The sequence below is a fragment of the Solanum stenotomum genome, chromosome 1 (genome assembly GCF_019186545.1).
Source record: "Solanum stenotomum isolate F172 chromosome 1, ASM1918654v1, whole genome shotgun sequence".
Classification (NCBI taxonomy): domain Eukaryota; kingdom Viridiplantae; phylum Streptophyta; class Magnoliopsida; order Solanales; family Solanaceae; genus Solanum; species Solanum stenotomum.
In genome coordinates this window covers 57,789,826-57,817,181 of record NC_064282.1, presented here as the reverse complement: position 1 = coordinate 57,817,181, position 27,356 = coordinate 57,789,826, and the positions used below count along the sequence as shown (strand labels likewise).

Here is a 27,356-nt window from a genome sequence, read left to right as displayed (position 1 = left end):
AAACAGCTAAAATACAAGACTAAAGAAATGTAACTACGCATCTATGAAGACTCTAAAACAATGAGGGATGTCGGGACAAGGCACCCGATCATCCTAACATCTAAAATACTAAAACCAATGATAAAAAAGGGGTCCTCTGGATAGCAAAAAGGCTCACCAACTGACTCTGAGTGCTCAACTAGATCAACGAAGCACTGGATGTTGATCCTGATTACCTGTGTCTGCATCATATAATGATGCAGTCCAAATGGCCTTAGTACATTGAATGTACGAGTATGCAAGGGGAAAACTATACATGACATAAGATTGAAAAGAATATGAAAGGAACATTTACCTTGTATTTACTCAACTCATGAATACTCAACTCAACTGCAAAGTAAAAACAACAATAGAAGTTTACACAAAGAATTTAAAACAGTGGGTAGCAACTCAATTTGGTAAAGAAATGCAATAACAACTCAGTTTACATATAAAGTAATATAATATTGTTGGAGTTTCTCTAACCGACCATCACTATGAGCCTAAGTGATGATATAACGTCTCGCTCACGCTTCCAGAACTGTCATATACTTTGCCGACATATAGAATGCCTCAACTATGTGGATCCACTAGTCTATGCGAAAAAGCACTAAGGAATCATCTAAAAAGTATGATCCTTTCTACCCATGATGGCTATATGGTTTATGAAGACTTGAGTTATTATGAACTTGTGTCCCCATATCGGTGCTCAATACAACTCTGAAAATATACTCAGCTCATATATTTTAAAAACAAAACTATTTATATGATTTGAGATAATTACTAAAAAAACTAGCTCAAAGGCTTTCTTGGAAATCGTTTTTTCCTTTCTTGCTCAAAAGTGAAAACATTTTAACTCTTGGGAATACTTAGTTCCCATATAATCTTTGAAGAAATGAACTTTACTCTTACTCTTTACTCAACTCAAAAGCTTATGTCTTAAAACAAAGTTAAAATATTTGTAAAAGACTTTTGGGAAAACTCTATGAATCAACTAGAAAACATATGTACGCTGCTAAGGAACTAGTATGGAAAGAAATGGGAAAGGGTGGAAAACCTAGCGTCCTTGGCGCTCTGAACGACGTGGGACGCCAGAGGGAAAACTTCAGAAATAGGGTTGGGGCACTCTGCCTGGCCCGGCGCCCCAGAGCCCAATTTCATAGCCCCTGATGGGGCGCTCTGGCTTGGGCGGCGCCCCAGGCCCCTACCCAAGTGGATTTCGACTTTTCTTACTCGTTTTTCAACTCTAAACCCTCTAGATCAACTTGGTTCTTCCCCCAAACACTTAGATTCGGCTACACAACCAAAATATGTGAAAATCTTATCCGAACAACACCTAAATCTCATGAATCAAACTCAAGAACTACTCCACAATCCCAACAACAAGAACTTTGAACAATTTCAAACAAAATCCATTAAGAACTATACTTTCAACAACACAAATTCGCTGAAATAAATTCATATTTAACGCGTGGGTGAACTTACCCAACACTATATGATCTCACATACCTCGTAGGAATTAACCCTTGGAGAAATCCACACGAAAATCTCCAAGAAACCGACGGATCCTTGCTTTTTCTCCTCTTTTCTCCTCTTCCTTCTCTTCTCTCAAAACCCTAACTCTTTTTGAAAAGCATATACTGAACCAAATCAGTTTAGACCCCAACTTAATTACCAAAAACGAAATTAAAATAATAGGGTATGGAAAAGACCATAATGCCCTTCTAAAATCCGGTTCTGACTTTCCTTATCTAGACAGCCCAACTTCAAATGGACATATCTCATTCATACGAACTCTAAATTGAGCAAACTCAGTGGCGTTGGCAAGATAATTCCAAGATCTTTCTTACGGTATATGTATGCACACATAATGCATACTAATCTAAGAGTTATGACCGTTTGAAGTTGACCCAAAACTCAAACTTAACATAACTTAACCGATTATCCAGATTTTTCATTCTTTCCAAAAATGATTCATTATAATTCTAGTTCTTTCTAGTTATTTCAAATAGTGAGATGTTACAATATCTCCCACTTGGGAACATTCGTGCTCGAATGAGATTACTCTTAATAGGATAAGGGTGTAACATCTATCATTCAATTCAAACACCCAACAATAAAATCTAACACATCAAGTATATAAATTATAGAGTACTAAGAAGAGAATTAGTACCTTGGTCTGGAATTTCTCCGGGCTCAAAGAGATGTGGATATCTCTTCTTTATATCCTCATCACCTTCCCAAGTAGCTTCCTCTACAAACTAATTCCTCCAAAAAACTTTGACTGATGCTACTTCCTTGGTCCTCAACTTGCGAACTTGGTGATCTAGAATCTGAACCGGAATCTCCTCATAGGATAAGTTATCCTTAATACTAATATCTTCAATTGGTATGATAAGAAGGATCTCCCATGCACTTCTTCAACATGGAAATATGAAATATTGGATGAACCGCTGCTAACTCATGTGGTAGCTCTAACTCATAAGCTACATTGTCAATCCTCTTGGATATTCTGTAAGGACCAATATACCGAGGACTAAGCTTCCCCTTCTTACCAAATCTCATAACACCCTTCACGGGTGAAACTTTCAAGTATACCAAATCATCTACTTCAAACTCTAACTCCCTTCTCCTAACATCAGTTTTAGATTTTTGACGACTCTACACTATTTTCAACCTCTCTTAAATAACTTTCCCTTTCTCCATAGCTTGATGGACTAAGTCTGGTCCTATCAACCCTGTTTCACCAACTTCAAACCATCCAAAAGGAGAGTTGCACCTTCTCCCATAAAGAGCTTCATAAGGAGCCATTTGGATGCTAGAGTGGTAAGTATTGTTGTAAGCAAATTCAATAAGAGGAGGCGACCATCCCAATTACCTTTGAAATCAATCACACAAGCCCTCAATATATCCTCTAAGGTCTGAATAGTGCGCTATGTTTAATCATTTGTCTGAGAGTGAAAAGCAATACTTAAGTTCACATTTGAACCCAAGCCTTTCTGAAAAGATTTCTAGAATTGTGCAGTAAATTACGCACCCCTATCTGAAATAATCAAAATGGGCACCCTATTAAGTCTAACTACCTCTTGAATATACAACATAGCATAATCTTTTGATGAATGGGTAGTCTTCACCGGGAAAAAGTGGGCTAATTTTGTCATTCTATTATCAATCACCCAAATAGAATCATGTTGCCTGCGAGACCTTGGTAAACCTTTGATAAAGTCCATAGTAATCATCTCCCACTTCCATTTCGGAAGTTCTATATTTTGAGTCAAACCACCGAGCCTTTGTTGCTCTACTTTAACTTGTTGGCAATGTGGACACTTAGCAACAAACTCTGCAATGCCCTTGTTCACACTACTCCACTAATAAACCTCTCTCAAATCATGATACATCTTTGTGGAACCCGGATTTGGAATATCTGGAACTATGAGCTTCCTCCATGATCCTCTCTTGGAGTTCATCCACCCTTGGTACACACAATCTACCTTGATACCTCAAAACACCATCTCCCCCTTGTTCAAAAGCCAATAGTTTTGCTTATTAACATTTGCCTTCAATTCAAGCAAAATAGGGTCTTGGTCTTGCTTCTCTTTAACTTCATACACTAATGATAATTCAGCCCCATTCATCACCACTACTCCTCCCTCTATGGAATCCATTAGTCGAACTCCCAATCGTGCAAGCCGATGCACATCTCTTGCTAGCTCTTTCATATCCTCTTCAAAATGGGAGGTACTGCCCATAGACAACCTGGTCAAGGCATCAGCAACCACATTAGCCTCACCTGGATGGTAAAGAATACTCATGTCATAATCCTTGAGTAATTCTAATCACCTTCGCGGTCTGAGATTAAGCTTTTTTTGACTGAATACATACTGAAGACTATTGTGATCGGTGAATACATTTACATGAACACCATACAAATAATGGTGCCATATTTTTAAAGCAAATACTACGACAGCCAACTCTAGATCATGGGTTGGATTATTCTTCTCATGAACCTTAAGTTGTCTGGAGGCATAAGCTATAACTTTGTCATACTGCATTAACACACAACCGAAACCAACTCTGGACGAATCACAATATACGACAAAACCTTGAGTACCTTCTGGTAAGGTCAACACTAGGGCAGTAGTCAACCTCTTTTTTAATTCCTGAAATCTTTTCTCACAAGCTTTAGACCATTGAAACTTAACTTTCTTCTGAGTCAACTTGGTCAAAGGGGATGAAATAGATGGGGACCCCTCTACGAACCTTATATAATATCCAGTCAACCCCAAAACACTCCCAATATCAGTTGGAGATGTTGGCAATATGCACACTTAGCAACAAACTCTGTAATGCCCTTGTTCATACTACTCCACTAATAAACCTCTCTCAAATCACGATACATCTTTGTGGAACCCGAATTTGGAATATCTGGGACTATGAGTTTCCTCCATGATCCTCTCTTGGAGTTCTTCCACCCTTGGTACACACAATCTACCTTGATACCTCAAAACACCATCTCCCCCTTGTTCAAAAGCCAATAGTTTTGCTTATGAACATTTGCCTTCAATTCAAGCAAAATAGGGTCTTGGTCTTGCTTCTCTTTAACTTCATACACTAATGATGATTCAGCCTCATTCATCACCACTACTCCTCCCTCTATGGAATCCATTAGTCGAACTCCCAATCGTGCAAGCCTATGCACATCTCTTGCTAGCTCTTTTATATCCTCTTCAAAATGGGAGGTACTACCCATAGACAACCTGGTCAAGGCATTAGCAACCACATTAGCCTCACCTGGATGGTAAATAATACTCATGTCATAATCCTTGAGTAATTCTAACCACCTTCGCGGTCTGAGATTAAGCTCTTTTTGACTGAATACATACTGAAGACTATTGTGATCGGTGAATACATCTACATGAACACCATACATATAATGGTGCCATATTTTTAAAGCAAATACTACGACAGCCAACTCTAGATCATGGGTTGGATTATTCTTCTCACGAACCTTAAGTTGTCTAGAGGCATAAGCTATAACTTTGCCATACTGTATTAACACACAACCGAAACCAACTCTGGACGAATCATAATATACGACAAAACCTTGAGTACCTTCTGGTAAGGTTAACACTAGGGCAGTAGTCAACTTCTTTTTTAATTCCTGAAATCTTTTCTCACAAGCTTTAGACCATTAAAACTTAACTTTCTTCTGAGTAAACTTGGTCAAAAGGGATGAAATAGATGGGAACCCCTCTACGAACCTTCTATAATATCCAACCAACTCCAAGAAACTCCCAATATCAGTTGGAGATGTTGGCAATGTGGACATTTAGCAACAAACTCTGCAATGCCCTTATTCATACTACTCCACTAATAAACCTCTCTCAAATCACGATACATCTTTGTGGAACCCGGATTTGGAATATCTGGAACTATGAGCTTACTCCATGATCCTCTCTTGGAGTTCTTCCACCCTTGGTACACACAATCTACCTTGATACCTCAAAACACCATCTCTCCCTTGTTCAAAAGCCAATAGTTTTGCTTATGAACATTTGCCTTCAATTCAAGCAAAATAGGGTCTTGGTCTTGCTTATCTTTAACTTCATACACTATTGATGATTCAGCCCCATTCATCACCACTACTCCTCCCTCTATGGAATCCATTAGTCGAACTCCCAATCGTGCAAACCTATGCACATCTCTTGCTAGCTCTTTCATATCCTCTTCAAAATGGGAGGTACTACCCATAGACAACCTGGTCAAGGCATCAGCAACCACATTAGCCTCACCTGGGTGGTAAAGAATACTCATGTCATAATCCTTGAGTAATTCTAACCACCTTCGCGGTCTGAGATTAAGCTCTTTTTGACTGAATACATACCGAAGACTCTTGTGATCGGTGAATACAGCTACATGAACACCATATAAATAATGGTGCCATATTTTTAAAACAAATACTACGACAGCCAACTCTAGATCATGGGTTGGATTATTCTTCTCATGAACCTTAAGTTGTCTGGAGGCATAAGCTATAACTTTGCCATACTGCATTAACACACAACTGAAACCAACTCTGGACGCATCACAATATACGACAAAACCTTGAGTACCTTCTGGTAAGGTCAACACTAGGGCAGTAGTCAACCTCTTTTTTAATTCCTGAAATTTTTTCTCACATGCTTTAGACCATTGAAACTTAACTTTCTTCTGAGTCAACTTGGTCAAAGGGGATGAAATAGATGGGAACCCCTTTATGAACCTCCTATAATATCCAGCCAACCCCAAGAAACTCCCAATATCAGTTGGAGATGTGGGTCTAGGTCAATTCTGCACTTTCTCTATTTTTTGGGTATCAACTCTAATTCTATCACCGGAAACAATGAGGCATTCAAGCCAAAACTCAGATTTCAAGAACTTAGCATACAACTCCCTATCTATTAGAGTTTGGAGAATTATTCTGACATGGGTAGCATGATCATCTTCATTCCTCAAATAAATTAAAATGTCATCAATGAATACGATAACAAACATATCTAAATAAGGCTTGAATACTCTATTCATAAGGTCCATGAACGTTGCAGGTGCATTGGTTAAAACAAATGACATAACTAGGAACTCATAATGACCATAACGGGTCCTAAATGTTGTCTTTCGAATGTCACATTCCCTTACCCTCAACTAATGGTAGCCTGATCTGAGGTATATCTTAGAGAAACAAGTAGCACCCTGAAGTTGATCGAAGATCATCAATTCTCGAAAGGGGATACTTATTCTTAATGGTAACCTTGTTCAACTGGTGCTAGTCTATACACATTCTAAGGGAACCATCATTCTTCCTTACAAATTAGATCGGAGCGCCCCAAAGTGAGACACTTGGTCGAATAAAACCCTTATCAAGGAGATCTTTCAACTGTTCTTTTAGTTCTTTCAACTCTGTTGGAGCCATTCTATATGGCAGAATAGATATAGGATGAGTATCTGAAAGGATATCTATACTGAAGTCTATCTCTCTTAGGAGGGACTCCGGGTAAATCATTTGGATAGACTTTTAGAAACTCATTCACAATTGAAACTGACTCAATAGGACGTGTCTCAATAGTAAAATCATTAACTCGGACTAAGTGATAGACACACTCCTTGGAAACTAACTTTCTTGCCTTAAGGTACGAAATGAAACGACCCTTAGGCACTATTGAACTACTACTCCACTCTATAACTAGCTCATTAGGAATTCGGAACCTAACAACTTGAGTTCTACTATCAATGGAGGCATAATAGGCATGAAGACAGTCCATACCTAGAATAACATCAAAATCTACCATGTCTAACTCAACTAAATCATCCATGGTGTTCTTGTGATTTATGGAAATGACACAATCATGATATACTCGCTCAGTTAGAATAAACTCCCCAACGGGTGCAGAAATACAAAAGGATTCACAAAGTTTCTCAGGAAGAACAACAAATTATTTGCAACATAAGGAGTCACAAAACATAAACTTGCTTCTGGGTCTAGCAAAGCATAAACATCAAGAGTAAAGACTTTGATCATACTAGTGACAACATGTGGAGAATTCTCTTGCTCCTGACGACTAGTGATCGCATAAAGGCAGTTTGCTCCTCTTCCAGCACCAGAAGTAGCTCCTCTAGGTGCAGACCTGTCTAGTGGAGCAACTGATGAAGATGGGCTACATTGCCTTGATTCCCATTACCTTGCCAGTTCTTAGGGAACTCTTTCATAAAGTGACCCTCTTCGCCACTCTTGAAACAACTTGTAGAGCCATCGCGACACCTACCTGGGTGATTCCTACCACACTTAGCACATGCAGGAGCCCAGTTATCTCCTCTTGCAACACTACCCTGAGACTGGGCAGGTCTATCTCTGAAGTGTTGGGAATTCTGACTATTGTACTCACTTTTGTTTCTGGGTGCAGGTGCACTAGCAGATGATAGAGCAGGTCCCTTTTGCTTTTGCTGAAAGGACGAATGATTCACATTACTTCTTTGTTGCCCAGATTTACTCCTTATCTTAGCCTTCTTGTTTCTAAACTCCTCCCAATCCCTCAACTTCTCTTCGTAAACCTGCTGCACATAAACCATCAACCTTGCTATATCCATGTCCCCTATTAGCATACAAGTCTTGCACTCTTAGCTTGACAGACCGGACAACCCAGTAACATATAGACTCATCCTACTTGTCATATTTATGATGCTTATCGTGACCAACGACACTAACCTATGGTACGAGTGTATACGATCGTCGATAAGATAATAACCCAACTAAAGGTTGGGGTCGTGTCCCAAGGGAGTGGTTTTGAGAATTGATAGAAAAATAAAATTTAGCTCTAACTAGTCGTAGCTAAAGACGTTAACAAACAGAAACATAGTAAATTAAAGGGGGTGAAACAAAAGTGTCAAATATCAAATGGGGGTTTTGTCACAAGTAGTAAAAACAGCGAAAATAACGAGAAAATCAAGTATGGGGAAAAGTTCTTGGGGTGTTACCGCAATCCAAGTATAGGAAATTTGCAAGATAATAGTGACTAGGCTAAGCTTTAGATGCAAATAAGTTCCCTCTCGGGCAACTTACCCCGTTTCAAATGGTTTCCTCTCGGACACCCATTTGTCGTATGAAGGCCAGCCTACGCCTTACCCCACTCACACTCTCGAGCTGAGTTTTAGGATATGGGACTAGGGCTCACCCTCTCGGGCTGAACCTCATGTCGACCCACTCATTAGGCCATCAGTCTAGCGGTCTTGGTTTCACGACCTCACTCTCGAGCAAGCCGAAAACACATGGGTAGTTTTGTATATGCAACTACAAACCCATTAAATTAAACCACAACTACTAGGCAAAATCACCATTAAAATACATCTAACCTATCAGCAAACAAGACCCAACAATAATATCAACACATATTTGCTAAATCACATCCCAAGAATGGGGGATATTAGCCACACATCAAGAAATAACCAAATACACCTAAAATAATACTAAAATGAAATGGGTATAAGGAATTAAACCTTGATTTAAGCAAAGGAAGAAGATTGGAGAAGACCCACTTCCAACTTGGAGAAGATGAAATTCTTCTTTCTTCAAGTCTCCCAAAAATCCCTCTCCAAACTTGAGAGAAAATATCCTAAAAAAGTACTATTCTATTGTAATATTATAATAATAATTCAACTCTCTAAAATTAATAAAGATTTTAGTATTTATAGACTTCAGAAATTAGTTTTGGCAGATCGCTCGGCGAGGTTAGTCGAGGCCACCGAATAACTCGGCAACTCACCCTTCTTCTGTCTCATCGCCGTTTCGTGCTTGCCTTCAGCATCTTCACGTTCTGGACCATTGGGCAGTATAGTACTTTTTCACGGAACTATTCGGTGACACACCGACTACTCCTTTCATCGCCTTTTTGATCCTTCTCCTTCAGGGCTTCGCGTACTGGAAAAAGGTGCGGAGTGCATCCATTCGGTGAATCGCCAAGTGTGCTTGGCAATGCTCAGGCTTCAGCTTCTTCGTTCTTTTCAGTCTTTTTGTTCCTTTTTACGCCTAAGTGTCCATGCTTCCACTAAAATTTCAAATACCTGAAACTTAAGAGTTTTCATCAGATATTGAGATAAAATAAGCATTTGAGGACACTATTTCGATCAAAATAAAGCCCTAAATGAGTCCAATTTGTGGACTCATTATCACCCCCAACTTAAACGTTTGCTTGTCCTCAAGCAAAAATGAGTTCAGCTGTTCAAAAAGGGTGTCTCAAAAAGTGCTACACAAGATTCAATCATGAATGCACACAACAAGACTCAATTTACTTATGCAAGGATCAATTGTGTACTCAAAGATTCAAGTTGTAACACACCATTACCAAAGATTCTCATGCTCGCACTACTTGCTACTTGTGCAAGTTCAAGCTCAACAAAAAGTATCTAAATGCCCTCACATAAAGAATGATTCCATATTCACACACAGAGGTTAATCAATTCAAGATCAGGAATCAAATGCAACGCTCACACTCAAAAAGAGGAACACAATGCATGTTTTCACCCATATGCTTGCCCTTATTTTCTGTTCGATCTTCGATCCAGCTCACTCAAGATCAAAAAGGTCTTTCTAAGGCTTGTAATAGGGATGAGTGCGAAGGTATGGTCATTTAGGCACAGTGACTTTTTCCTCGTGAGATGTGGTATTCTCAAGGCCATTCCCTTCTTTTCCTTTATTAATTCTTTTTCTAGTGCTTCTAAGTCATCTTTTTATTCACCTCCATGGATTGCTTGGAAAGCCGATTTCCATTGTACTTTATTCCACACACTTTTTTTTAATGGTTTCCATTGTTCTGCAACACCGTGGGTTAAGGGGGACCTTTCTTGCATTTCTTGACTTCTCCTTTTCCTTTTCACCACACCCCCAACTTAGGCTTTTGGACTAAGTTGGCTATTCGCTAAACCACAAATCAAAAGGATTATAGGTAGTGGGTCAAGTAAGGTCTAGGGTTTATCAAGGTTCTTCCAAAGAATGGTAAGGCTCAAAGGGTGTTCAAGAGAGTTTCACACGCTCACGGGTAGGCTACAAAAAAGTTATATGTTAAATTTGGTTCACACTCTTTAAAGTTGCCTAAGATCATCTCAAGAGGACACCTTTCTAGATCAATCAGACTAACGGGGAAAATTCTAGGTTTATTCATGCATGGTTCAAAGCAAGCTAATCACACAAGGCATCGACAGTTAAGTCAAACAAGACTACACACTTTTGCTAGTATGCAATGGTCATTACAAGAGAATCAATTCGATAAATGGCTAATCACAACGAGATGCAAAGAGTTCACATATTGTTTATGCAACTTCATATGGCCTCATCATAGCTGTACATTCATGTTCGTTCAATTTAGAGCACTATTCAAGTCATCGGTATTGATCGAAATAGAGACTCAATTTTTTGCAAAAGAACAGCCACATACAACTCACGAAGGGTGGCAAAAATGTGCAAAAAATTCAAAAAAAATTGGAGGGGCCAAATCATTTGCAATTAAAAGATAAAAGGAGCCACAAGCTCAAACATCCACAGAAAAAGCAGTATTAACACAATTTGAAATCATAACAACCCAAATATACGAACATCAAATAGCACACACAAAAGGTGTAGGCGTCACCCCACCACAAATAAAAGAAGTTGTCCTCAAATGCGAATAAAAGTACTCAAAACTAAAAATAAGTAAGAAAAATAGAGAGGTAGAAAAGTGATTCGGGATATGCGGTTGCTCCATCTGTCATGGCGGCATGGTTCTTCTTCAACTCTTGGGTGTATATTTCCACAATTTTAGCATTAGAAAGAAGGCGAGGTGGGGACGTTAAGTGAGTCGTTAAGTAATTCAGCAAGCTCTCCAAAGCATCGCTAAACAACCCAACCCGCCTATTTTCAACCTATTTCCTCTAATGCTTCCGAGTCACTTTGTTTCAGCTTTACTCAAGTGTCGTCCAATTTCTGCGTACTCGGCGATATCAGTCAGAATCGCTGCATCAGTTGGCGTTTCACCGAGAATTCACTATTTTCACCGAGTTTTACAGATCTTTCCAGTAAACCTGAGAGTTCAAACAGCGGTCGCCATCGAGATCACCAACAGAGTCGGTGATGCACCAATAAGTTCACATGCTCACCGAGTTTTACAGGCTTCACTTTCTGAGATGATTAGAGTCAAACAACAATAAGGTCGAGTTCACTGACCTCTTCTGCGACTCGCCAATTGGATTTGTTGCTTGTCACCCTGCACTTTTCTAGCACTTTTCACATTCCAACCTATACCACAACACATCATTATTTTACCAATACGTAAATATAAAATATTAAGGGATTTTGGGTTGCCTCCCAAACAGTGCCTTAGTTAACGTCGCGGCACGACGCAAGTCAACAATTATTCTTCATCCTCGGAGTCGCCCATGTTGTAATTAAGCGAGTCTTTCGCGAATGGTGGGTAATGATTTGATATCAAATGGCCAATTTGAGCATCCTGCAGCTGAATAGTCATGGAGTGAAAGGTTGATGCTTCGTTGAACATTTCGATGTTCTCCTTCATCTCATTCAACATCTTATCATGTGCCTTAATTTTTTGTTGAATGAGTGACAGAGCTTCATCATCCTGCACACCTCTCTGCTTCTTCCCATATTTACATTCTCAGAGGGAGGAGTGCTTTAATTTTCCCGCGGCTTGTATTTCCAATTATGTGACTCGGGTAGATAGAACATCCAGCTGGGTGACTAGTGCATCCCATTCCTGCTTTCTTTTTGCTTCTTTGTTGGCTTCTACCATGCAATCAAGGAGTTATGATACAACTTCATAGGGTTGGTGTAGCATACCGCCCTCGAAATGTTGATCAACTATGTTTTTATTCTCGGGTCCTAGACCCCTATAGAATCACTTCAATAGCCCCTTGTCTGTCATCCCGTGAGATGGGAATAGTTGCATCACTACTTGAAACTTCAGCCACATTTCCCTAATTGTTTCATCCTCTACCTATTTAAATGTCAGGAGGTTATCCCTGAGGTTCAATAGTTTCAAAAGTTGATGATCCGTGTGATATCCACAATGATTTTCCATCCTTATTTCCTAATCTGGTATTCAAACTAGAAAAACAAAACAACAATTTAGATTAGTAAAACTAAAACAAGGAAGAATCAAAAATTCTACTTAACAAAAAATTCTCAAGTAACACCACTCCCCGGCAGCGGCGCCATTTTGATGTTTATCGTGACCAACAACACAAACCTACGGTACGAATGTCTATGATCGTCAATAATATAGTAACCCAACTAAAGATTGGGGTCGTGTCCCAAGGGAGTGGTTTTGAGAATTGATAGAAAAATAAAATTTAGCTCTAACTAATCATAGCTAAAGAAGTTAACGAACAGAAACATAGTAAATTAAAGGGGGTGACACAAAAGTGTCAAATATCAAATGGGGATTTTGTCACAAGTAGTAAAAACAACGAAAATAACAAGAAAATAAAGTATGAAGAAAAGTTCTTGGGGTGTGACCGCAATCCAAGTTGAGATAAATTGTTGGGTACTTCCTTTCGATAGGAAATTTGCAAGATAATAATGACTAGGCTAAGCTTTAGATGGAAATAAGTTCCCTCTCAGGCAACTTACCCCGTTTCAAATGGGTTCCTCTCGGACACCCATTTTTCGCATGAAGGCTAGCCTACGCCTTACCCCACTCACTCTCTCGAGCTAAGTGTTAGGATATGGGACTAAGGCTCACCCTCTCGAGCTGAACCTCATGTCGACCCACTCATTAGGCCATCAGTCTAGCGGTCTTGGTTTCACGACCTCACTCTCGAGCAAGCCGAAAACACATGGGTGGTTTTGTATATGCAACTACAAACCCATTAAATTAAACCACAACCACTAGGTTAAATCACCACTAAAATACATCTAACCTATCAACAAACAAGAACCAACAATAATATCAACACATATTTGCTAAATCACACCCCAAGAATGGGGGTTTTTAGCCATATATCAAGAAATAACAAAATAAACCTAAAATGATACTAAAATGAAATGGATATAAGGAATTAAACCTTGATTTAAGCAAAGGAAAAAGAATGGAGAAGACCCACTTCCATCTTGGGGAAGATGAAATTCTTCTTTCTTCAGGTCTCCCAAAAAACCCTCTCCAAACTTGAGAGAAAATATCCCAAAAAAGTACTATTCTATTGTGAAAATTATAATAATAATTCGACTCTCTAAAATTAATAAAGAGTTTAGTATTTATAGAATTCAAAAATTAGTGTTGGCGGATCTCTCAGTAAGGTTAGTCGAGGCAGCCGAATAACTCAGTGACTCGCCTTTCTTCTGTCTCATCGCTGTTTCGTGCTTTCCTTCAGCATCTTTACGTTCTGGACCATTGGGCGGTATAGTACTACTTCGCAAAACTATTCGGTGAAGTGTCAATTGCTCCTTTCATCGCCTTTTTGTTCGTTCTCCTTCAAGGCTTCGTGTACTGGAACAAAGGGTGGAGTACGTCCCTTCGGCAAATCGCCAAGTGTGCTTGGCGATGCTCAGGCTTCAGCTTCTTCGTTCTTTTTAGCCTTTCTGTTCCTTTTTGCGCCTATGTGTCCATGCCTCAACTAAAACTTCAAATACCTGAAACTTCAGAGTTTTCATCAGATATTGAGACAAAATAAGCATTTGAGGACACTATTTCTATCAAAATAAAGCCCTAAATGAGTCCAATTTATGGAGTCATCAATATGCAAGTCTAAATTGGTGCACCCTCAGCTCACCCTTTTTTCACTAGTCAAACCAAGTCCTAGCAACATTCTTCGGTTGATATGCCCCTAGTTCCACACGCTCAACATCGGCAATGTGCATTACCTCAAATACCTTGTGTAGTTCCTCAACGAAATTTTTCGGATCCTCAGTTGTGCTAGAACCAATGAAGCTTGGAGGATTCATTCTCAAGAACTCGCGGATCCTCGAAGTATCAACTTCCTCCTATCTAGCCCCTCTCTGTTGCCCAGTTTGGTTGGTCACAACTTGACTTAGCATTCAGATTGCTTCCCAAATTCAGCATTTGTGACCTCTCCTTGGGGTTACACTTCTAGTGCATTAGGTACCCCTTGCCCCTCAACGTTACTCCTAGCAGGATGACCTCGGATAACTCTTCGTGGAGGCGTGATCAACTGAAATACACGCACAAGCACGAGTTAGAGAGAGACTTTATAGAGATGAATTTTATCGCACGAATGAGTATGAAAAAAGTGAAGGAGATTCCTAAATGTTGTAGCTTCTTAATTATAGATGTGGTGAGCTTCACACCGATAACTAGGACTCTATAGACACGGCTTCATAGACTCCCTAGGACTCTTGAACTCTATCTTCAGATACCAAGTTTGTCACACCCCAAGCTTACACCCTGGGAAGAGCTGAAACTCGAGAACCATCGTTGACCCCAAGCGAACCCTTGGCTTGGCTTACTTACTCAGCAGAAGACTTAAACATAAGAAATAGTCTCAAATAAGGAAACTTATGAAATAAACTTAGAATGTCTTCAAGGAAACATTAAAACTAGCCAAAATGGCTACTCAAGTCTAATAACAAAACATCTGAAATACAAGACTAAAGAATTGTAACTACTCGTCTATGAAAACGATGTCGGGACAAGACCCCCGATCATCCTAACATCTAAAATACTAAAACCAATGATAAAAAGGGGTCCTTCGGATAGCAAAGAGGCTCACCAACTGACTTTGAGTGCTCAACTGGATCAACGAAGCGCTGGATGTTGATCCTGATTACCTGTGTCTGCATCATAAAATGATGCAGTCCAAATGGCGTTAGTACATTGAATGTACGAGTATGCGAGGGGAAAACTAAACATTACATAAGTTTGAAAAGAATCTGAAAGGAGCACTTACCTTGGCTTTACTCAACTCATGAATACTCAACTCAAATGCAAAGTAAAAACAACAACAAGGGTGCAGTTTATACAAAGCATTTAAAACAGTAGGTAGCAGCTCAATTTGTTAAAGAAATGCAATACCAACCCAGGTCACATATAAAGTAATACAATATTATGGGAGTTTCTCTAACCGACAACCACCACTATGAGCCTAAGTGATGATACAATGTCTCGCCCACGCTGCCAGAACTGTCATATACTTTGTCGTCATATAGAATGCCTAAACTAAGTGGATCTACTAGTGTATGTTAAAAAGCACTAAGGAATCATCTAAAAAGTATGATCATTTCTACCCATGATGGCTACATAATTTATGAAGACTTGAGTTATTATAAACTTGCTTCCCCATATCGGTGCTCAATACAACTCCCAAAATATACTCAGCTCATATGTTTTAAAAACAAAACTATTTTTGTGATTTGGGATAATTACTCAAAAACTAGTTCAAAGGCTCTCTTGGAAATCGTTGTTCCCTTTCTTGCTCAAATGTGAAAACATTTTAACTCTTGGGAATACTTAGCTCCGTATAATATTTAAAGAAATGAACTTTACTCTTACTCTTTACTCAACTCAAAGTTTATGTATTAAAACAAAGTTAAAACGTTTGTGAAAGACTTTTTGGAAAACTCTATGAACCTCTCTTGACTTGACTCTTAACTTTCCTTGACTTAAATTATGGATTCAAGGTTCATGATCTCATACTTATGGATGATTTCATGATTTTTAGGCGTACCTTAGAGTGTAGAAATCAACTAGAAAATGTAGGTATGTTGCTAAGGAACTAGGATGGAAAGAAATGAGAAAGGGTGGAAAATCTGGCGTCCCTGGCGCTCTAAGCAACGTGGTGCGCCAGAGGGCAAACTTCAAAAACAGGGCTGGGGTGGTCTAGCTAGCGCGGCTCCCCAGAGCCCAAATTTCAAAAACCCTGATGGGGGGTTCTGGCTGGGGTGGCGCCGCACGCCCCTGCCCAACTGGATTTCAACTTTTCTTGCTCGTTTTTCAACTCTAAACCCTCTAGATCAACTTGGCTCTTTCCCCAAACACTTAGATTAGACTACACAATCAAAATATGTGAAAATATAATACTAACAACACCTAAATCTCATGAATCAAACTCAAGAACTACTCCACAATCCCAACAACAAGAACTTTGAACAATTTCAAACAAAATCCATCGAGAACTATACTTTCAAGAGCACAAATTCGCTGAAATAAATTCATATTTGGTGTGTGGGTGAACTAATCCAACTCTATGTGATCTCACATACCTTGTAGGGATTAAACCTTGGCGAAATTCACACGAAAATCTCCAAGAAATCGACGGGTCCTTGCTTCTTTTCCTCTTTTCTCCTCTTCCTTCTCTTCTCTCAAGACCCTAACTCTTTTTGAAAAGCATAAACTGAACCAAATCAGTTTAGAACCCAACTTAATTACCAAAAACGAAATTAAAATAATAGGGTATGAAAAAGACCATAATGCCCTTCTAAAATCCGGTTTTGACTTTCCTTACCTAGACAACCCAACTTCAAATGGACATATCTCATTCATACAAACTCGGAATTGAGCAAACTCAGCGACGTTGGAAAGATAATTCCAGGATCATTTCTACGGTATCTGGAAGCACACATAACGCATCTTGATGTAGGAGTTATGATCATTTGAATTTTACCCAAAACTCAAACTTAACATAACTTAACCAATTTTCCAGAGTTTTCATTCTTTCCAAAAATGACTCTTTCTAATTCTAGTTCTTTCAAATAGCGAGATGTTACACACATGTGTGCTTATTTTCAACTCGCAATATGGATTTTGCGAGGTTGTTGGCTCAAATAACAAGGTTAAAAGCACAATTTCTAGATTATGCAATAAAAACAATTCGTCCTCATAATGCTGGTAAGTGTACATCTCAGGCATTTAATGATTATTGTTTGTCCACTGGAATAACATTTGAACATCCCGTTGCACATGTTCATACTCAAAATGGTTTAGTAGAGTCATTGATTAAACATCTTCAATTGATAGCTTGATCATTATTGATGAGGACAAAGTTGCCTGTTACAGTTTGGGGCATGCTATTTTGCATGCAGCGACACTCGTGCGCATAAGGCCAACCAGTTATCATTACATCTCCCCATTGCAATAAGTTTTTGGTCAGGAGCCAAACATTTCCCATCTTAAAATCTTTCGTTGTGCGGTATATGTTCTAATTGCTCCACCACAATGCACAAAGATGGGTCCCCAAAGAAGGTTGGGAATATATGTTGGGTTTGAATCTCGTTCTAGTATAAAATATTTGGAACCTAGAACTAGAGATTTATTTACGGCAAGGTTTGTTGATTGTCATTTTGATGAATCAATATACCCAACATTAGGGGGCGAACAAAAGCAGTTGGGAAATGAAATAAATTGGAATTCACTTTCACTATCTCATTTAGATCCTCGAACAAATCAATGTGAGCAAGAAGTTCAAAAGATAATTTATTTGCAGAATATTGCAAATCAACTGTCGAATGCACTTACTAACCTTCCACGGGTTACTAAATCATATATCCCAGCTGCTAATGCTCGAGTTCGAGTTGATGTCCCGATAGGACAAAATGTTAAGGCAAATGAGTATGGACCACGCTTAAAACGTGGTAGACCAATTGGTTCCAAGGATAAAAATCCTCAGAAAAGGAAAGGAATAAATGATCAAGATGATCATAATATGGAGGTAATTGCTCATGAAAAGCTCCGAGACATAATAAATGATGACACCACAGAGAAGGTCCATGTACCTAAAAATAATGAGAATGAGGAAATCTCTATAAATTATGTCTCGACGAGAAAAAAATGTGGAATCAAAATAATATTGTGGTGGACAATATGTTTGCCTATAATGTTGCAGCTGAAATAATGCAACAAGATGAGTATTTAGAACCAAGATCTGTCATTGAATGTAGACAGAGAAATGATTGGTCAAAATGGAAGGAAGCAATTCAAACAGAATTGGCTTCACTCGAAAAACGTGAAATATTTGGACCAATAGTCCGAACACCTTAAGGTGTCAAGCCAGTGGGACACAAATGGGTTTTTGTGTGAAAACGCAATGAAAATGGTAAAGTCGTAAGATATAAAGCACAACTTGTGGCACAAGGATTTTCGCAAAGGCCTGACATTGATTATGTGGAGATGTATTCTCCTGTGGTAGATGCAATTACCTTTAGGTACCTAGTAAATATGACAGTCCATGAAAAGCTTGAAATGCATCTAATGGACGTTGTTACAACCTATTTATATGGCTCACTAGACAAAATATTTTTATGAAAATCCTTGAAGCACTCAGAGTGCCTGAAGCATATAAAAATTCAAAAGAAAGTTATTCAATAAAGCTTCAGAAATCCTTATATTGATTGAAACAATCAGGGTGAATGTTGTATAATCGTCTTAGCGAATACTTGCTAAAAGAAGGGTATAAGAATGACCCTCTTTGTCCTTGTATTTTATACGAAGGTCAAAATCTGAATTTGTAATAATATACGTTTATGTTGATGACTTGAACATCATTGGAACTCTCAAAGAGCTTTCAAATGTTGTTGAGTGTTTGAAGAAAGAATTTGAAATGAAAGATCTTGGTAAGACAAAATTTTGTCTTGCCCTTCAGATTGAACATTTGACAAATGGAATATTTATCAATCAATCAACATATACTGAAAAGGTTTTGAAGCAATTTTACATGGATAAATCACACCTATTAAGTACCCCGATGATTGTGAGATCTCTTGAAATAAATAAAGATCTATTTCGACCTCAAGAAAAGGATGAAGAGCTTCTTGGTGATGAAACACCATATCTCAGTGCCAATGGGCCACTAATGTACCTTGCCAATAATACCCGACCAGATATTTGCTTCGTAGTAAGTTTATTGGCAAGATTCAACTCATGTCCAACAAGAAGACATTGGAAAGGTATTAAGCATATATTCGGATATCTTCAAGGAACAATTAATATGGGATTGTTGTATTCTAATGCATCCAAGTCACAATTGACTGGTTATACAGATGTAGGATATTTGTCTGACCCACATAAAGTTCGATCTCAGACAGGCTATTTATTCACATATGGAGTTACAATTATATCATGGCATTCGATGAAGCAAACAATAGTTTCTACTTTTTCAAATCATGCAGAGATAATAGCCATTCATGAAGCCAATCGAGAGTGTGTATGGTTGAGATCATTGACTCAACACACTTTGCAATTATGTTGCCTTTCTGTGTAAACAAAGATTCCAAAAATATTGTATGAAGAAAATGCTACTTGCATAGCTCAATTAAAGGGAGGATATATCAAAAGAGACCGAACAAAGCATATTTCACCTAAGTTCTTTTACACATATGATCTTCAACAAAATGGTGAGATAAATGTTCAACAGATTCATTCGAGTGATAATCTTGCAGATTTATCCACTAAGGCATTGCCAACATCAACATTTGAGAAGTTAAGATATAAGATTGGAATGCGTCATCTCCAAGATATCAAATAAAGTTTTCATCAGGGGGAGTAAAATATGTGTTGTACTTTTTTTCCCTTAACCAAGGTTTTGTCTCACTGAGTTTTCTGATAAGGTTTTTGATGAGGCAGCACTCAAGGCATATTACAAGATATGTGTACTCTTTTTCTTTCACTAGGCTTTTTCCCATTGGCTTTTCCTAGTAAGGTTTTAACGAGGCACATTATCTATGAACATTATCTATAAACATCCAAGGGGGAGTGTTACAAATCCATTTAATTATGGATGTTTCTTTTCATCAACAACCTAACGTAATGTATTAATTTAATGTATGCCTTAAAGATTACTAACGTATTTTGGTTTAAGGTTGTAAACGGATGATTTTTACATCCTATAAAAGGGTATTCTTTCACCCTTAAGAAAGACAACAAAAAGAGATAAAAGAATACTCTCTACTCTATACTTCTCATTAGCATTTGTCTTCCATTTCTTGTTTAGTATTATTGTATTTTGCTCTCATTTTACAACACCATTGACTTTATAGCCTTAATAGCTAATTGTTAATATTTATCCATTAAATATTGGTCATTACTTCTGATTCAAATATTAATGTGGCAATTGATATTTGTAATATTTTCCCATCATTACCTATCTCATTTACTCCCATTGTGATCATTTTGAGTTTTTTCACACCTATATATGCATATTTTATTCTCTCTTTGGGGATAAAAAGAGAAGATATAAAAATATTAATTCCGCATATGCTCTAGCATGCTGAATTTTCTCTTTCCTACTTGATGTTTTGTTAGATTTTGACTTTTGTATATATAAGAAGAGCTGGTCCAATACAAGGACACAATCAAATGAAATATCTTTAAAGATAGTATTTTTGACATGCCTCAAGTGTTGGAGAATTTCTTTTTAAAAAAAAAATTTTAATTTGGACTCAAGATCCATCATACAAATTAAATAACTGGGCCAAACATCATTAACAAAAGGTTCAACCTGATCGGCCCAAATTGGCAAAACCAAGTGGATAAAGACACTATGTACCCTAAACTAGGGTTTCCTAAATGAGCCATCCTTTTCTCCTTTCATTCTCTTCCTCTCGTCTTTCTCAGCTCGCCTCTTTCCTAATGTTTATCGTTGTCCCCTTGCTCTGACTTGATGTTCCTCCTTCTTTGGGTGATAAACATCCTTCATGCCTGACTTATCATGGATACTGGAAATATCATCTCTTAAAGGTATGCCTAGTTCTTTCGTTCTTGCTCCTTCTTCGCAGCTAACATTGTCTTCTTTGTATGTGTGGTGTTTGGCTAGAAATCCTGAGTTTTTGAAGAACTTGAAAGAGAGTATGCGCCTTGTGCTTCCTCTATGCAAATCTATGTAAGTGACCCGCTATTACCATCTTCCTTGTTGCTTCTTTTCCTATTTTGATTCTCTCTATTTTACAGATGAAGCAGAATAGAAGAAGATCTTGTAGCTCCCTCGCTTCATCTTTTTGTTGGAAGTTTGTTTTGAAATCAGATTTGGCCTCTATACTCTCGCTTTTTGTTGGTCCATTTCTTGATGCGAACTAAATGGATATGTTGTTTATCTATGTTAAGAATCCTTCTTCCCAAACTTGGTAACTGAATGAAATTTTGAAATGTCTTTATTTCATCTTTATTTATTGTTGAATTTGCTATGTAGTCTGCCAATTGGTTTGCTTCTCTAAAAATATGTGAAACATGTACTCTGATTTTCCCCACCATGTCATGTATTTCCTCCATCATTTCTGCTACCTCACAAGGTATTTTCCAACTCCTAGTGATGATGCTTTTCAATACTAGGGAATCAGTTTCCAGATGAACATGATTCATATTTTTCTTGATGAAAAATCGTAGAGCTTCCCTTATCTCACCTCTGCCTCCATATTTGTAGCTATCCCCATGTTCTTGGCCTCAGCATAGATGATATAGATAATACAGCTGAATTTTAGGGATTTGAATATTTAGTCATCATAGTTAGTTTGTTCTCTTCATGTATTTATATCATTGTTCTCTTTGAGTAAAATACACATTATTCTCCATACCTTATGAATGACATGGTATCATAGCCAAGTTAAGGTTTCGTTTCTTCTTTTTTTTTCTCTGCTTTGGGTCACTCATCCATGAGATACTAGTTTCCCTCACCTTTGGCAAAGGGCGAAGATCTTTCAGATATTATTTTTCTTTGGTAGACTGGATTTCGATTGTTTTGTTGTCTTATTCGATATTTATGCAGATCTGCAATTTTTTAATTGCACTATCAGTTTACTCTATTCACTCTTCCTGTTGATATGGTGGATACACTATTGTTCCAGACCCTATTTGTCTATATTTCTTCAATATTTGGTACCAAGGTCTACTATGATTTTTTGTTTATCTATTTCTGATTGGGTTTGCTGGTTTCAATTGTTTTCCATTGTTTGGAGTTGTTTATTTTAGAAGCGCTCTGTGCAAAAGCTCTCTGTGAGGGTTTATTTGGTTTGGGAATTGATATTACTATATTTTGTGTTTAAATCACTATTCAAGCCTGGTTTTGGTTGATGTTGTGGTGCTCTTGATGTTTGTGAAGTCCAACCTCCTAAGGTATGTTCCTTTAGGTGGAGGGAGCCCAATGTATCTCTATGCATGGTCCGTTTGAAATTTTGTTATTTTCAATTGTCTTGGATAAAAATCGGTTCAATCCATTAAATACATGTTTTCATGAGTAACAATAGCTTCACCCCACGGAAACACAAAAGTGTTAACTATCAGAACACCACCTTTCTACCACCCCAAAAAACAAATATTGATCCATCTGGACTCTATACACTAAACTCTTGACAGCTCCGTAAATTCCTGTAGCTTTCCATGCAGGGTGATCGATAGCCTCCATTGTTTCAACCCATTCTTTCCATTTCAATTAAAGTATCCTTTCATGGTTGCAATTGATGGAGGGATCAACAAATGAAATGGAAAGAATGGGCTGAAACGATGGAGACTATCCATCACCCTGTATGGAAAGCTGCAGAATTTACGGAGCTCTCAAGAGTTCAGTATATAGAGTCCAGATGGACTGAAATTTGATTTTTGGGTTGGTAGAAAGGTGGTGTTCTAAGACTAACACTTTTGTATTACCGTAGGGTGAAGCTATTGTTACTCTTGACGACATCAATTCAATGGATTGAACCTATAGGTCCCTTTCTACATTCACTATGCACATCTATACAATTTTATGCCATATTAATTACTAAAGAAAAATTGTCCTAAAGCTTGAGATAATAGTCGTCCTATGCCATTATGTTCTTTTAATATCTATTCTTCCCCCTTTGAGTAATCTTTCAGCTCCAAATTATGTATGATTTTGGTGTTTATTTGATATGAATAGCTATAAGTGAAGTTTGAGATGTTTCAACATTTTTTTCTTACTGAGACAACGTCATGGAGTTACATTTGATAAATTGGACTGCAACTTGTTTGCTTTTTCGATCATTTATTTCTTTTGGAAGGAAGGAAACATTGATATTTGCTTTAACATTTTAAAGGTTAAGAATCATAAAGATTTGACGCAAGAAAAATTTATGTGAAGATAGTATATACCATCATTAAATATGATGGCAATTTGCATTATGATACTAGTGTTTCCTAACATTTCTTTTTTGCATTGAACAGTTACCACCCTCGATCGTGCAAATTGTTCAGGGGGCTTCACTTCCCTTGCATAAGCTTCTTGATCACGTTGATGTCAAGACTGAAATTAAGTCCAATGTGAGAAAAGGTATCACTTAACATTGGCCCAAACTTTGTGATCACTTGGTTTTGTTGGCACGCTGTTCTTTTGTGTCTGTAGTCTATACTATATCCAACACCTTGTTTTTGAACTTGCGGTGGTTGCTTATTTTGATTGAAAGACAATTAGTCACAAAAGGTATATAATTGGTGACAAATTTTCTTATCGTAGCTAAACATTTCGTGGCTAAGCATCAGATTTCTTGTTGTGTCTTTTTTTAATTTAAATTTGGACTCAAGGTCCATCTTATTAATTAAATAATTCGGCCAAACATCATTAACAAAGGGTTCAACCTGATCGGCCCAAATTGGCAAAATCAAGTGGATAAAGACGCTACCCTAACACGAGGGTTTCCTAAATGATCTATCATTTTCTCCTTTCTTTCTCTTCCTCTCCTCTTTCTCAGCTCGCCTTTTTCCCAATGTTTATCGTTGTTCCCCTTTAGCTCCAACTTGATGTTCCTCTTTCTTTGGGTGATAAACATCTTTCATGTCCAACTTGTGATGAATGCTAGAAATATCAGCTCTCAAAGGTATGCCTCATTCTTTCCATGTTGAGTTCTTGCTCCTTCTTCGCAGCTGACAATGTCTTCTATGTAGTCTGCCAATTGGTTTTCTTCTCCAAAAATATGTGAAACTTGTACTCTTATTTTCCCCACCATGTCATGTATTTCCTCCATCATTTCTGCTAACTCAGAAGGTATTTTCCGACTCCTAGTGATCATGTTTTTCAATACTAGGGAATCAGTTTCGAGATGAACATGATTCATATTTTTCCTAATGCAAAATCATAGAGCTTCCCAGACTGCTCTCACCTTTGCCTCCATATTTGTAGCTATCCTATGTTCTTGGCCACAGCATAAATAAGATCACCTCCTCTATCCTATGATATAGTATTTCCGTAAAATTTTGTTAGTAAGTTTTGAAAATTCATCTACAAATATAAGTTTGACCATCAACTTTGATCTTCAAATATTTTCAAGTTCCCAAAAATTAGTTAAAACAGAGTTAGAATTTTTGAAACTTTCGTTCCCAAAACCTCAATTTGAAAAACTCAAATTTCAAATTTCAACTTTGAAATCCATGACTAAACAAGAGTTAGGTACATAAATAAAACACAACCCCTCCGGCCCTCCCCAACCACACACACAAACCAAAATATAAATATAAAAATTTGAAGCCACATTATTTCAGCGCGCAAGTATAAAACTTTGCTATTTCTCTTTCACCGGCCACCCTCGTTTTCCACCATCCAACATGCCACCACAAGCCAAAGTTCTTTAGCTAAGATTCACTTCAACAATGAGAACATCCAATATTAGGGACATCTTGACTTGTTTCAGTCCATCTTTGGAATTCTTTGCTATCAGCTCCGGTGATGGCCGTGTCAAGGTAATAATTTTCCCTCAAGTAAATTTTCACTCATATTAATTAATTTGTTTCACCATTTTTTCGTACATGAATAATTGTAGGGAATTATACTTTTTGTATAGTTTCCGTCTATTCAACTTTTACTTTTTAGAAAAAAAAATTATTGTTGTCAGATTTACCTCCAAAAGTTAGTGAAATTGACTCTTGATGAGGGAAAAGTGTCAAACAAAAACCGTATCTATCAGCATTACCTCGAGTGTGAGAGAGGACGGCGAGAGGAGAAGTTATCATAAATTTAGTTTACACCTAACAACTTAGAATTTTGGGAAGGAAAGTTATGAACTTTGCTTCATGCATGTATATGTTGTGCCTTTTAGTTCTTCTTTTATCATTTTGTATGATGTTGTTTACTGTAAAATGGGACAATTGAATTTCTAAGGGTGGTTTAAAGGCATACGGATAAAATTGACCTTATAATAAAATAGTTGACAACAACAGAACGATAAATGAGTGCAAGAACAATAATAAATAGTTGAACATAGAATCTAGATTATGAGCTTGTGTTGTTGCTTGGGAACAAAGTAGCTCAAGTAAACTTGAGAACGAAAAGCTTTATTGTTTAAGCTTATGAAAAAGTGTAAGTATTGAGTGTTAATCAGGAATTGTGGAACCCATATTATAAATGACTAGGTGAATATTTATAGAGAAACCCTAGGGTTCAATTATAAAAATCGGATTACTTGAATAAACAAAAAAAAAATGTAAAAGGGAAAATACAAAGATTAAAGATAAGAATTGAAAGATATGTAAAATTCAAGAATAAAATTCTCAAATTTCGAAATGAAGTGCTAAGAACTTGAATTATCTTAGTATTCAAAATTAGAGAACTAAAACTAATTATGATACTAATAAAGTCAATTCAAGAACTTAGATCAAAAGTGATGTAGACCCCTATTTCGAAGAAATTAGATACAACGATTAATATAAGATCAATTACCTTCTTTAATTACTTTAATAGAAACAAAGATATAGAGTTAAGAATTTAACTTACCTTTAAAGAATCATTTCTTATAATGTTGTAAGATAAACTCATAATCACCATACACAAAAGAGTAAAGGAGAGAAACCTCTCAAATAATATTAATCAAGTCATTTGAATATAACAAAATCCACCCCTACATATAGGAGAAACCTATTTCAAATAGCATGAGATTCAAATCCTTCTTTTAAATAGAAAATTTTTAAACTAGGAAAGATATATAAAAAAAATTATCAAACTTCTTCCTAAAATTAGATAACATGAATAAGGAGAAAAATGGCAAATTTGCACCCAAAGCCCACATGATTCATGACTTCATCTTATATTTGGGCTCTATATTGTTGTGATTTTCTGCCATTGTTGGGCGAGAATTCAACACACTTTGGGCTGCAATTCTGCGCTCCGACAATCTGACCCCTGAATGATAGTACCCTGATTCTGCTGATAGTGTTTCTTTTGGCCCTGTGGCCTGTATTGGTTTTGGTTTGGTATCCACCCCATGAGAAATTTGGGTGGTTCCTCCAATCGAGCTGATGTTGTTCCTGAAATTTTGGTTTCATGTACCTCTACTTGCATTTCCGAAAAATGTATGGATTATGGGTTAGCTCCACGCAAATTTGTTGAATTATCACCTCCACAGACTTCGTAGAACAATCAAGATTGTTGAACTTACTACACTTGAGCTTGCACATGCGCTTGAAGGGAATGCCATCTCATTCTTCACATGGTTCATTCATTTAAACGGTTGGTATTGATGGACTGGTTTGTAAAATTGATTCCATGTCGGGGAACTTACTGCACAAGTTTAAAGCTTCCACTTAAGAAATATCATATTTATCCATTTCATCAGGTTTGTATCTATACATGTTCATTGTCTTTGATGATGACTACATTTTGAGAATCTTGCATTTAGTCAATCTGGATTAGCAACTGAACGATTGACATCTTTGACCCCTTATGTAGTTTCTGTAATGCAAAATGGGTAATCCCAATAATGATACCAGATCCCCTTTGCTAAGAGTTAGCAAGATTCTTATCATGTCATATTTTATCACTATATGTTCTGAATACATCTCATTGCTCCATTTGTGTCCTCTTCACCCTTTACCTTGTGTTAGCATTCCTATAGTGGTTTTCTCTTTGTAGCAACCGACATTCTATGCTTAATTTGTTTCTGC

The 27,356-nt window shown here is 37.5% G+C and overlaps 1 pseudogene; it reads left to right on the top strand.

Annotated features, from left to right (window-relative positions):
• LOC125854763 (uncharacterized) overlaps nucleotides 1–27,356 on the top strand; it is a 153,476-nt pseudogene that overhangs the window by 113,374 nt on the left and 12,746 nt on the right.